General features: G+C 36.2%; 1 protein-coding gene across 4 annotated transcripts in view; it reads left to right on the forward strand.

The window, feature by feature from the left end:
* The window catches only part of EZH2 (enhancer of zeste 2 polycomb repressive complex 2 subunit), a 73,805-nt gene that overhangs the window by 21,842 nt on the left and 39,115 nt on the right, over positions 1–12,848 (forward strand). The gene's annotated exons all lie outside the window — the stretch shown is intronic.

Here is a 12,848-nt window from a genome sequence, read left to right on the forward strand (position 1 = left end):
TTTATTAGTTGGGTTATTTGTTTTTTGGTGTAAATTTTTTTGAGCTCTTTATATATTCTAGTATTAATCAGATTAATATCTAGAATATTAATCTAGATATAATATTCTATATTATAGAATATTATAATATATATATTATAATATGTAATATATAATTATATAATATATATAATATTATATATAATATTATATATATTAATAGAAGAGTAGCTAGCAAAGATTTCTCTTCGATTCTGGGATTCTGTCTTCACATTCTTAACTATTTCCTTTGCTGTGCAGAAGTATTTTAATTTAATGATGTCCCATTTATTAATTTTTGGCATTATTTCCTGAACTTTAGGGGTTCTCTTGAGAAAGTTCTTGCTAATGCCTAAAGCTGAAGTGTTGACCCTGCATTTTCTACATTTTCAGTTGCATAGTTTCGGATCTATTTTTGAAGTCTTTGATCCTTTTTAAGTTGGTTTTTGGGCAGGTTGAGGATTAAGGATCAAGCTTTATTCTCTTACATAGTAATAACCAGTTGTCCCAGACCATTTGTTAAAAAGGCTGTCTCTTTTCTCCAGTATATGTTCTAGGCCTCTTTGTCAAGGACCAGATGAATAGATGTGTGGGTCTGTTTGTGTCTTCTGTCTATATCATTGGTCTATGTGTTTGTTTTTATGCCAGTAACAGGCAGTTTTTGTTACTATAGCTCTGTAGTATAATTTGAAGTCAGGTATTTTGATGCCCACAGCCTTGCTTTTGTGGTTTAATATTGCTTTGGATATTCTGGGTCTCTTATTCTTCCAAATGAATTTTAGGACTGTTATTTTCCTAGTTCTGTGAAGAAATGTCATTGGTATTATGGGGATTGCATTTAATCTATGTATTGCTTTTGGTAGTATGGCTGTTTTAACAATATTAATTGTGACTATCCATGAACATTGGAGGTCTCTCGATCTTCAATTTCTTTCTTCAGTGTTCTGTAGTTTTCATTGTAGAGGTCTTTCACCCCCTTGATTAGATTTGTTCCTAGGTTTGTTTTGTTTTGAGGCTATTGTGAATGGAATTGTTTTCCTGATTTCTTTCTCAGCAGGTTCATTGTTGGTATATAGGAGAGCTATATGATTTTTGTATGTTGATTTTGAAACCTTCTTTGCCAAATTTGTTAACACTAGCACTCTTTTGGTGGAGTTTTTTTGTTTGTTTCTTTTTTCTTGATCTTCTAGGTGGAGGATCCTATCATATGTAAACAGTGATAATTTGACTTCTTTCCTATTTTTATTCCTTTTATTTCCTTCTCTTGCCTAATTGCCCTGGTTGGAATTTCTAGTACTATATTAAATAGGAGTGGTGAGAGTGGACATCCTTGTCTTGTTCCAGATTTTAAAGGGAATGCTTTCCTTGTTTCCCCATTTACTGTGAGGTTGACTTTGGGTTTTTTATATATAGCTTTTATCATGTTGAGGTAGATTCCTTCTGTCTCTTCCAGTGTATATTATTATTATTGTTATTTTTACCTGACAAAACCAATTTTATTTTATCTTTATTATTTTTTAATTTGTTCAAATTAGTTACACATGACAGTAGAATGCATTTTGCCACATTGTACACAAATGGAACACAACTTCTCCTTCCTCTGGTGCAGAGTCACAACGGTCATGTAGTCATACATGTATATAGAGTACTAATATCCCACTCCTTCCACTGACCTTCCCACCTGAATCCTTCCTACCCTCCCCTCACTCCTCTCTGTCCAATCCAGAGTTTCCTTATCCCCTCCCCCCCATTATGTATCAGCATCCACTTATCAGAGAAACATTCAGCCAGCACCGCAAAAAAAAAAAAAAAAAAGAATGTGGCGTTTATGTACTATTCTTTTTTGTCTTGATCTTTCTTGTATCTGGTCAAAACAGATTTTCCAAAGCTATGTGGGTAGTTCCTCCTCCTCATCCATAAAGTTATCTCATAAAAGTGAAATGCTGTTGGATTCATTGTATATTCTGCTTTTTCTCTTGAGATTCCCTAACTTAAATTTTTAACATCGAGTTGTTGTGTAACTTTTTTATATGAAGATCTCATCTGCCATATATTAATTGATAGCCATATGTAGGTAGTGCTTATAGAGTGCTTGCTATCTGCCAGGCACTGTCTGTACACCTTACATAAATTTACTTTTCATTATGACACTCTGAGGTTGAATTAAGCACAAAGGTGTTAAGTTGCCTGGCCAAGTTCATTCACAGCTGGGTAAGTGGAAGAATTGGGAATATGAAACCAGGTAGTCTGACTTTGGAGTCTTTGCATTTACTCTGTTTTTTTCTCCCCTTTTTATTAATTTTTATTTTTATGGACTGCATTTTGATTTATTATACACAAGTAAATGTACAAGTTTTCATTTGTATAAAATGTAGATTCACACCATTCATGTACATAGGGAAATAATGTCTGTCTCAGTCCATTATCTTTCCTTCCCCTACCCCCTCCTGCCCCATTTCTCTCTACACAATCTGAAGTTCCTCCGTTCTTCCCCTCTTCCCATACCCCGTTACATATCGTCATCCACTTATCAGAGTAAACATTCGGCCTTTGTTCTTTTTGGGCTTCGCTTATTTCATTTAGCTGATATTCTCCAACTCCATCCATTTACCAGCAAATGCCATAATTTTATTCTTTATGGCTGAGTAATATTCCATTGTGTATATATACTACAGTTTCTTTATCTATTAATGAATTGAAGGGCATCTAGTTTGGTTCTACAATCTAGCTATTGTGAATTGAGCTGCTATGAATATTGATGTGGCTGCATCACTGTAGTATGCCATGTACTTGTGTGGGTTTGTCTCTTTGTCTTCTGTTCTGTACCATTGGTCTACCTGTCTATTTTGGTGCCAATACCATGCTGTTTTTGTTACTGTTGGTCGATAGTAGAGTTTAAGATCTGGTATTGTGACACCACCTGCATCACTCTTCTGCCCAGGGTTGCTTTGGCTATTCTGGGTCTTCCGTTTTTCCATATGAATTTCATGATTGCTTTCTCTATTTCTATGAGAAATGTCATTGGGATTTTAATTGGAATTGCATTAAATCTGTATAGCACCTTTGGAAGTATGACCATTTTGATAATATTAATTCTGCCTATTCAAGAACCGGGAGATCTTTCCATCTTCTAAGGTTTTCTTTAATGTCTTTTAGTGTTCTTTAGTTTTCATTGTGGAGGTCTTTCACCTCTTTTGTTAGTTGATTCCCAAGTTTTTTTTTTTTTTTTTTTTTTTTTTTGAGCCTACTGTGAATGGAGTAGTTGTCCTAATTTCTCATTCAGAGGATTCATCATTTATGAATAGAAATACATTAGATTTATGTGTGTTGATTTTATATCCTGTTATTTTGCTGAATTCATTTGTTAGTTTTGGAAGTTTTCTTGAGTTTTTTGAATCCTCTAAATATAGATTCATGTCATCGGCAAATAGTGATAACTCAAGTTCTTTTCCTATTCATATCCCTTTAATTTCTTTGGTCTGTCTAATTACTCTGGTTAGTATTTCATACACAGTGTTGAATAGAAGTGGTGAAAGAGGGCATTCCTGTCTTATTCCAGTTTTTAGAGGGAATGCTTTCAGTTTTTCTACATTGAGAATGATATTGGGGGGCTGGGGAGATAGCTCAGTTGGTAGAGTGCTTGCCTTGTAAGCACAAGGCCCTGGGTTCAATCCCCAGCACCCCCAAAAAAAAATGATATTGGTCATGGGCTTAGCATAGTTTTTACAATGTTGAAGTATGTTCCTACTGTCCCTGTTTTTTCTAGTGTTTTGAGCATGAAGGGGTATTGTATTTTGCCAAATGCTTTCTCTGCATCTGTTGAAATAATCATATGATTTTTAACCTTAAGTCTATTGATGCAATGAATTACATTTATTGATTTCCTAATGTTGAGCCAACCTCGCATTCCTGGGATGAACCCCACTTGATCGTGGTGCACTATCTTAATATGTTTTTGTATGGGATTTGCCAGAATTTTGTTGAGGATTTTTGTGTCTATGTTCATCAGAGATATTGGTCTAAAGTTTTCTTTCCTTGATGAGTCTTTGTCTAGTTTTGGTATCAGAGTGATACCAGCTTCACAGAACAAGTTTGGAAGGGTTCCTTTTCTCGTTTATGGAATACTTTGAAGGAGTATTGGTATAAATTCTTCTTTTAAGGTTTTGTAGAACTCAGCTGAGAATCCATCTGGTCCAGGACTTTTTTTGGGTGGTAGGCTTTTGATGGCTTCTTCTGTTTCATTGCTTGAAATTGTTCTGTTTAAATTGTGTATGTCTTCCTGATTCAGTTTGGGAGGATCATATGTCTCTAGAAATTTGTCAATGTCTTCGAGATTTTCTATTTTTGTTGGAATATAGATTTTCAAAGTAGCTTGTAATTATGTTATGTATTTCAATGGTGTCTGTTGTGGTATTTCCTTTTTCATCACGAATTTTAGTAGTTTGGGTTTTCTCTCTCCTTTGTTAATATGGCTAAGGGTTTATTCACTTTTTCAAAGAATCAACTTTGTTTTGTAGATTTTTTGAATTGTTTCTTTTCTTTCAGTTTCATTGATTTCAGGTCTGATTTTAATTATTTCTTGTCTTCTACTACTTTTGCTATTATTCTGTTCTTTTTCTTGGATTTTGAGATGTAACGTTAAGTCATTTAGCTGTTGACTTTTTATTATTTTCTTGAATGCGCTCCATGCAGTGAATTTTCCTCCTAGTACTGCTTTTATAGTGTCCCAGAGATTTTTATGTTGGATTGTCATTCTCATTTACCTCTAAGAATTTTTTTTATCTTCTCCCTGATGTTTTCTGTTATTTGTGCTTCATTCAATAGCATATTATTTAGTCTCCAGGTGTTGGAGTAGTTTGTTTTTTGTCATTGATTTCTAATTTTGTTCCATTATGATCTGATAGAAAACAAGGTAATATCTTTATTTTTTTGTATTTACTAAGGGCTGCTTTGTGGAATGACATATGGTCTATTTTAGAAAAGGATCCATGTGCTGCTCATTGATGAATGGAATATTCTGTATATGTCTGTTAAGTCTTAGTCATTGATTGTGTTATTAAGTTCAGCGGTTTCTTTAGTTTTTGTTTGGAAGATCTATCCAGTGGTGACAGCAGTGTGTTAAAGTCACCCAGAATTATTGTTGTGCAGTCTGTTTGGTTCCTGAAATTGAGAAGGATTTGTTTGATGTACATGGATACGCCATTGTTTGGGGCATAAATGTTTATGATCATTATGTCTTCCTGATTTATGCTTCCCTTAAGCAGTATGAAATGTTCTTCTTTATCCCTTCTGACTAACTTTGGCTTGATGTCCACTTTATCTGACATAAGGATGGAAACCTCTACTTTTTTACTGAGTCTGTATACATGGTATGTTTTTTTCCCATCCTTTCACCTTTAGTCTGTGGATGTCTTTTTCTACAAGATGTGTCTCTTGAAGGCAGCATACTGTTGCGTATTTCTTTTTAATCCAATCTGCCAGTCTATGTCTTTTGATTGATGAATTTGGGCCATTAGCATTCAGGGTTATTATTGAGATATGATTTATATTCCCAGTCATTTTGGCTTATTTTTGGTTTTTAACTTGACTTTTCCTTTATGGTAGTTCTTCCCTTTGCTCACTTACATTGTTGTTTTTCATTTCCTGCTTGTGGAATATTTTGCTGAGAATGTTTTGTAGTGCAGTTTTCCTATTTGTAAATTCTTTTAACTCATGGAAGGATTTTATTTCGTCTTTAAATCTGAAGGTTAGTTTCGCTGGGTATAAGATTCTTGATCGATCGGCAATCATGTTCTTTCAGAGCTTTAAATATGTTGTTCCAGGCCTTTCTAGCTTTTAGGATCTGGGCTGAGAAATCTGCTGATCTCTGTATTGGTTTCTCCCTATATGTAATCTGATTCTTTTCTCTCACACCCTTTAAAATTCTATCTTTATTTTGTATGTTAGGCATTTTCATTATAATGTGCCTTGGTGTGGATATGTTGTAATTTTGTACCTTTGGTGTTCCGTAAGCCTCTTGTTTTAGATTTTCCATTTTATTCTTCAGGTTTGGGAAGTTTTCTGATATTTCATTGAGCAGATTATTCATTCCTGTAGTTTTTATCTCTGTGCCTTCCTTAATGTCAGTAATCCTTAAATTTGGTCTTTTTCCTGATATCCCATAGTTCTTGGAGGTTCTGTTCACGATTTCTTACCGTCTTCTCTGATCAACTTTATTTTCAAGATTAAATATTTTGTCTTCATTGCCTGAGGTTATGTCTTCCAAGTGATCTAATCTGTTGGTGATGTTTTTGGTTGAGTTTTTTATTTGGTTTGTTGTTTCCTTCGAGGATTCCTCCCCCCCCCCCCCAATCTCTCTTTGTTGAAATGATCTTTTGCTTCCTGTAGTTGCTCTTTGAATGCTTACTGGAGTGATGGTTCATTGCCTGCATTTGCTTTCATCTCATCCTTTGCTTCGTAAATCATTTTAATTATGTATATTCCGAACTGCTTTTCTGACACCACTTCTACCATGCTGTCATTGGATTCTGTCATTATAGAGTCTTGGTTTGTTTGGAACCCTTTCTTCCCTTGTTTTTTCATGTTGTTCATGTATCTTCCCCTCTAGCAGTACAGATCTGGGGTATTGCAGTTTCCCCCCTATGGTCTTATCATGACCCTGCAGGTTTCTAAAACCTCTTCTGTAAGGGGGGAGATCAATATTAGCAGCACCCAGTGCAGACAATATGCAGCCCTAAGCTAAATAGCCCCTATGAAGACTTTAATAGTATTGTCATAATAAACAGAGAGAATGAGTACAGTTATTATCTACAGTATAAACAATAGATTTGCAATGAGGTCTACAGTTTCTAATGGTGGACAGAGAGGATAGGAAGGGGTGTAGGATGTAAGTTAATGGGATAAGAAAGTATATAGAAGTATTAGATCGTAGGAAGAGTGAAAGCAGAATTGAAATAAGTTAGTTGTTAGCATGAGAAAAGGGAGAAAGTGACTGAGGTAGCAGGTAAACAAAAGGAAAATAGAGTGAGAAAAATAAAGAAATAAAAACTTATGCATTTTCAAAAAGGAGAAAAAAAAATCTACCCTATAACGGTCATATATTCAAGCCTCGCAGTCTTCAGTAGCCTGATGTATGAGAGTTACCTGACAATGAGTTCCAGTCATTGAGGTGTCTCAGGATGGGATTTGCGCCACCTAGAGATGGTGGCTTCTGTTTCCAGGATTATCCAAGATGGCTGGTTGTACTGGCTTCCAAATGTGTTGGCAAATGGAGAGCTGCAGCACGGGGTACAGGCACCGAGTCCACATGGGGCATGGTTGGGCGGGGTGGGGGGTTCCTGGAGGCGGGGTGCGGTCAGTGGGGACGGGGTCATGGCTGTTGTCCTAAAATGGCAGCAGCCATGTGTACCAAACCTGAGGGTACTGTGACATGGACTTCCAGGGAACAGTGGGCAGGAGGTGATCTGCTTTGGGTTTGCTGGCAGTCTGCAGGCTACTGGTGGACTGCTGGAAGGTGGACCTCAGATGGTGGGTGATGGGTAGGTGAAAGGCAGGGGATGGGCAGGCAAGAGGCAGGCAAACAGGCAAATGGTGGATGATAGGTGCCAGTCAGTGAGTGATCTTCACCGAAAAGTAGGCGCTATGCTGGCAGATGGTGGGTGTGCACGGTGGACAAATGGGGTAAACAGCAGGGCATCAATAAGCAGCAAAGACTGCCTCACAGAAACATTTTTCTCTGCTTGAAAACCGAGTTACAGAGCAACAAGGAACACAACTTTCCTCTAGTTCACCATCTTGGATCCCCCTTACTTTGTGTTTTAGACTATGTGTAGGACTTAGAATAAAGAGGACTGAATGCCATCTTGTTAGTGTGTTTGGAATGGAAAGTGCTGCTGTCCTCAATTTTACCCCATATCCATAATAAACACTGTTAATCTTGCTAGTTCTCCTTCCTCTTGAGCCAGAATAGGTCTGGCCTTAGAACCTTAGAGATAGTGCTCAGAGCAGATAGGTAAGATGAGTCTGCTTGCTGTCTCCCATCCTGAATCCTGATTCTGGTATCCAGTGGTACCGTCTGCTTTTCTTGGATTCTTCTCACAGTCTTCCTTTCCACAGGCTTCACATTGTCTACATTTCTAGTCAGGGATAAAATCTTCTAGGTAATTGACTTTTATCAATAAGTAATAGTTTAATAACCTTGTGTCTTAAGTTCTGTTCATGTTGTTTTCCTTACATACACTATCTTACCATTAAAATTTCAGTATAATAAACAATGGATTTTTAAGATATTTTTGTTTAGTTGTTAGTGGACTTTTATTTTATTCATTTATTTATATGCTGCGCTGAGAATCGAACCAATGCCTCATGCATGTAAGACACCACTGATCCACAATCCCATCCCAACAATAGATTTTAATTGACAAACATAAAAAAAGTGAATTTGTTAAATGAGACTAACAGCTGCCATCCAAGTATTTAAACACAATTAAACCCAACTACTATGGATATAAAGCTCTAATTTAAAAAACAGTTAAAGACTGGTGATTTTTCACAATAGGCAATTTTATGATAATCTAGTGAAGTTAATTTTTTTTTAGGAAAGAACATTGGGAATATTGTTATCATTATATTGGTTGAGTTTTGATTTAACCTTATTTGACCTGGTATTCAGTTAAGAGTCATAGTTAATGTTATTAATTTAGTTATGAAACATAAGTAGTATATGTAGTTCATTTACCTCATTTTCATCAAACATGTAGAAACAAACATCTACTTGGAAAGAAGAAATTGATTACTGTTGCCTTGATTTAGCAAATGTTTAAGGACAAACTTTAAAGATATCTAGGGCACTGTTGGTTTTTCTGTCATTGGCAACAGAACAAGGAATGTCTTGTTCAGCCTAAGTGGAGTAGGTTCATATCTGAGTATCTGGGAAGAATGCTGAATCCTTGGGCCTGTGTGGCCTTGTCACCTTAGAGGTTGAACAGTGTGCTTTGGCTACTTTACGGGGCCTCGGTAAAACTGGGAAGATCTTAGTGAAGAGCAGAGCACCACTGCATACTGTTCTTTCTGATAGTGCTGTTGATGGTCATGAAACAGGCTTTGAGAAGCCATCTAATGTGAATTGAGAAGGTCTTGTTTATATAGTCTCAGTGCTGAGTGTATAATCTCAGTGCTAAGATACCTTTTATAGTTCATGTGACAGGAAACCTAATTCATTCTGCTTTAAGGAAAAAAGGGATTTCTTGGCTTCATAATTGAGTAGTTCTGGAATTGTTTTTTGCAAGTTGTATCTTATTTAGGACTGAGGTGTTGTGAGGAGGGTCCATTTCTTGGCTTTGAACCTCTACCCCATCTCATTCTTTCTGTTCTTTGCAGGTTCTTTGGTGGTTGCAGGTGACTTCCAGCAAGTCCTTGGGCAACACTTGTCCCGATTCAAATCTAAATGGGGAAGAGCAAGCATTCTTGCCCTAGTAGCATTGCAGGAAATCTGAGGTTTTCATGGTGGCTGAACTGATTCTGGTCTTGTATCCATCCTTGTATTGGTACCATAATATGGTTTGGCTTTTGAATTAAAGATGAACTTTTTTTGGGGGGGGGTACTGGTAAATTGAACCCAGGGGTGCTTAACCACTGAGCCATATACCCAGCAAGGTAGAATCTTCTTTTAATGGTGATAACTATAATTTGTTTTTAATAAGAGAAGCTGTTTTCAGATTCTGGATAAAAATAATACTGTAATGTGATTTCATCCATAAAACTAAATCGATCTTTTGAATGAAAAAATTAAAAACCATATGATTTCACAAGTTTCCCATCCATTTAATAGCATGTCATCTTAATAAAAGTTTCCTTCTGCCTATATGAATATTTGGAACTGTATTTTAATCTTTGGCTATGCTATTGGGAAAGATCACTAATTTGCATCTGACCTTTGTTGTGGGAAGAGTGGAGGGGAAGCTTTTCTACGTGCCAGGCTTGGAGAAAGTGTGTGTCTGTGTGTATATTTGATGTGGAACCAAACTTTGAGGTGTTTATAGAAGGACTTTAAGGCATCATCAGCTTTCTTAATAAAAAAGAATCCCAGAGACTCTGGGTTTTATGTCTAGGGATCTCCTGATTGGTGGGGATAGCTGAACCATAGGGCCCAAATCGTCTCTTGAGATTCATCATCTCCTCTCAAAGATTGCTTGGTAATAGGGCACATCTTCCTTTTAATAAACCTGATTTTTTTCTTGTTTTTAAGTCTAACTACTTATTAGACACAGCTATATTTTACAAATGAGTGAAAATGGGTCTTGCTATTGAAGAATTTACAGTGGGGATGGAATAGAGTGAAAAACATGCAAATATGTTGCAAATGCTGTGTTAGTGGATGGGAATTTGGTTTATGTAAAGTGCCCTTCTAATTGGTGCCTTAAATTTATTTATTTATTTTTTTAATGAAACTGCGTATATATCCCTATACCTTCAAAAGACAGTCTGAATACTTTCAGGTTATTGTCATGACATACTTCATTGGAAATAGTATTATTAATGGTAGAAACAACATGGAAGGGATTTCACAATATTAGGCAGGAAGGGTTCTAGTGCAGAGACATGAAATGCTAACTAATATCTCTTCTGATATTGAAATGCTAAGTAATATCTCTTCACCAATTGTGCATCTTAAGAAAAGGAATTGAACTAGTACCCATATTGCAAATCAGTTAAAACTAAACACATGTTCCTGCTGTAGGCTTTATTTCGCAGAGGTGCTACCTTCAAGGACCAAGGCCACAGAAGGACTAGTTGTGATTAGCCTATAAGCAAATGAGCCCTACGGATAATACCTTTTTTTTTCTCTCATTTTTTTCTAGTTCCTAGACCTTTGAAGTGCTAAGTAATCTGAAAATAATTTCGTTGGAGTTATTAAGGCTTCATCTATTAACCAACTAGCAGCTATGAAAACAAACAGCGCCACAGTTATTTCTTAATAAAGCTCACTTTCTTACTTTGTCCTTTGGCTTCACTTAGCCATTTTTCACAATGCCATTTTCTACTTTACTCCAAAGATGGTCATCTAGTTCTTCTTAGGTAGAACATGAAGCTTTATAAGAAGAAGACTTTATTTGTATTTCTATATTCGTTTTATTTAATTTTGTATCCTCACTACCTGGTTCATAATATTTATTACATGCTTGAAAAATAATTTCTTTGCCCGTTTCCTTCAGCTCTTAGCTACCATCTGTATTCTCTCTGTTGCCGGTTGGTAATTGAGTAGTCTGTAGAAAGATACCCACTTACCTCAAGGCTCTTCTTGTCCCTCAGTCTTCTCCTTGGGCATTTTTCTCTATGCCTGGGTATTTTATGTAAACAGGTAAATGAAGCACTTTAAAAATTACCTAGGTAGTCAAGCCAGAATGTTAAAATGTGGGCAGAGCCTATAGTGCACCAGATGTCTAAGGCACACTATAGTCCCCTACCTTAAGTCTAAATAAGTGACTTTATTCCCCTTCATTTTCCATATTTAAATAATCATATGGTGGAAAAATCGCCTAAGTACTTTTGAATTTTATTTTCTCATCACCATTGTGGTCTAAAGCTATTATCATCTCTTGTTTACAGGTTACATAATGGTGGCATCTAGTCTGACTGTATTTTGTTCTCCCTATCTACCCTCCTGTTCCTATACTGCTGTTAGCTTGATCTTTTCAAACCCCTACCTCCAGCCTTTTTATTTCAAATACTGTAAATTTCTCCTCTACTTAAGATAAATTGAAAATGATTAGTGTGACCTACAAAGCTTTTGAAAATATAGTGTCATTTGAATACTTTTAGAAAATAATGTTCAGAAAAGACACTTATTTAGACTTAAGGTAGGGACTATAGTGTGCCTTAGACATGTGGTGCACTATAGGCTCTGCCCACATTTAAACATGTTTGGTGCTTAGAGCCTGCCACTGAAGATAGGGCAGAGAATTTACTTTGCATTTGCTGCGTTCTCTTTTCTCTACATAGTGGAACCCCCTTATGAGTAAAAGTAACACAGGAGGCAGAAATATAGACTTTTATCACCACAGAATTTAAGGTGAGAAGCATGGTTAAAAGTGTGTGCTGGAAAAAGTATTTTCATTTGTACATTTATTATATATCCTACTTTTAGTGCTACATGTAAATTTTGCTTCCTTTTCACTTTTACCTTTTTCTGATTACAGTGTTCCCTTGGTATCTGAGGGGAATTGGTTATAGTACCCCTTTTGGATTCTGAAATCTGGATGTTCGTTATATAAAATGGCAAAATATTTGAAATAACCTAAGCACATGTTCTGTGTACTTTCAATCATTTCTAGATTACTTATAATACCTACTACAATGAAAGTGTTATAGAAATAGTTGTTATACTCTCTTGTTTAGGGACTAGTGACAAAAATAAAGTCTGTGAATGTTCAGTACAGAGCCTAACTACATGGTACAAGAGAGAGATGAAGTGAACAGTGCTCAAATCTGAAATGGCTGGAGGCTATGCCTGCACATCACTTCATTCTCACGGATTCAGCAGAGTGGGTGGTGGTGCATGCAAGTTCAAGTCTTGCTCTTTGGAACTTCCTGGAATTTTTTGTGGATGTTTTTGACCTAGGGTTGGTTGAGTTCATGAATATGGAATCTGGATAGAGGGCTGACTGTTATCTAGTTATGAGAAAAAACTTACAGAATGTTGCTGCATTATTTCCCCCTTCAGAAACGTGAACCTTAATAGAGTAAATGCTAGCTTCTGCTATAATATACTTAATTCCTGTAATAACATCACACTTCTATAAAATGGCTACTCTTCAGGAGTATAGAATTTT

The sequence above is a fragment of the Sciurus vulgaris genome (genome assembly GCF_902686455.1).
Source record: "Sciurus vulgaris genome assembly, chromosome: 8".
Taxonomy (NCBI): Eukaryota; Metazoa; Chordata; class Mammalia; order Rodentia; family Sciuridae; genus Sciurus; species Sciurus vulgaris.